Genomic DNA, 1,446 nt, shown 5'->3' with positions numbered 1-1,446 from the left:
CTAATCTACCTGCTTCTCCTCAGGGGAAAGATAAGCAATCCCTTTCCTTGTGATTTACAGTCTGTGAAAACTTACTGAAATGCCAGTTATGAGTTGGTTCCAACTTGACAACAATGAGTAAGAAACCCTCTTGAGGATCACCTATGAGTCCGTTCTGATTCAACATCAATGAATGTGTGAGTGATATACGTAAAATACCTAGCCATGTTGTTGTTGTTATGTGCCTTCCAACCAACTAAAAATAACTCTTTGGAAAATAGTTCTGAACCTTGCTTTACCCTGAGCTAAACTCATTGTCTCTGAACCACCTGCCTTCATTGCAACAGTCACTGTGTCAAAACATCTTATCCAGGGATTATCCTTTCCTGCACAGATCCTCTACGCTTCCAAGCATAAAGTCCTTCTCAAAGGACTAGTCCTTTCTGGCAACATGCCAATAATATGTGAGATGTAGCTTCACAAAATTTGTCTTCAAGGACCAACTGGTTTTCACCCTCTTTGGGATATACTTCTTTGTTCTTTTGGCAGTTCAAGGTATGTTAAATACTCCTCTCCAACACCAATAACTTGGTTCTTTTTCTGTCATCCTTAGTCATTGTCCAGCTTTCTAATGCATAGAAAATAACTGAGAATACCGTGGCCTGTATTTGGCACAACTTAATTTCTAGACTGGTATTGTTGTTCTTTAACACTCTGGAGAGGTCCTTGACATCAGCCTTTCCCAAAGCAACTCATCTTTTGATCTCCTAAGTGCTGGTTCCAAGAGTGTTGATTGTGAACCCAAGAAAGATGAAATTGCTAACAATCTACATTTTACTTTCATACTCAATATTTCCTTTAATTTCTGCTTCTATAAGCTGTCATTGTTTTCTTGAAAAAAAAATCAAGTTTTATTTATTTTATCAGATATAGATTTTTCTTTAGTAAAAACTCCAAGACTAGAGAAAATATCATTTTGGCTATATTTGTTGGTTTTTCTTGTCAATGTATTTTTCATTATTTGGAAGTAGTTAAGAGAATGGTTGGTATTAGAAATAATATTACACTATTATTAGCTTATCTTGTTGCTGTTGTTATGTGCTGTAGAGTCATTTGCGACTCATAGCAACCCTATGTACAACAGCCCTAAACCCTGCTCTATCCTGTGCCAGTTGCATTATCTCTGACACACCCATCCCTATTACCCCAGTCACTGAATCAATCCATCTCATAGAGGGTCTTCCCCTCTTGCACCATCCCTCCACCCTCCCAAGCATGTTGTCCCTCTCCAAGGACCAGTCCCTCCTTGCAACATGCCCAAAGTATGTCAGGCAAAGCTGCAGAATCCTTGCCTCCAAGGAGCAGCCTGATTTAACCCGCTCTAGGATAAATCTTAATATGCTTCTGTGATTCCAAACACATCAGCTGATGGTAGTTCCTTATGTAGGGATCAATGTCTCTGAAGTT

This window comes from Elephantulus edwardii, unplaced genomic scaffold (assembly GCF_000299155.1).
Source record: "Elephantulus edwardii isolate Elephantulus edwardi_28Jun2011 unplaced genomic scaffold, EleEdw1.0 scaffold00390, whole genome shotgun sequence".
Taxonomy (NCBI): domain Eukaryota; kingdom Metazoa; phylum Chordata; class Mammalia; order Macroscelidea; family Macroscelididae; genus Elephantulus; species Elephantulus edwardii.
This window is presented reverse-complemented; position numbering follows the sequence as displayed.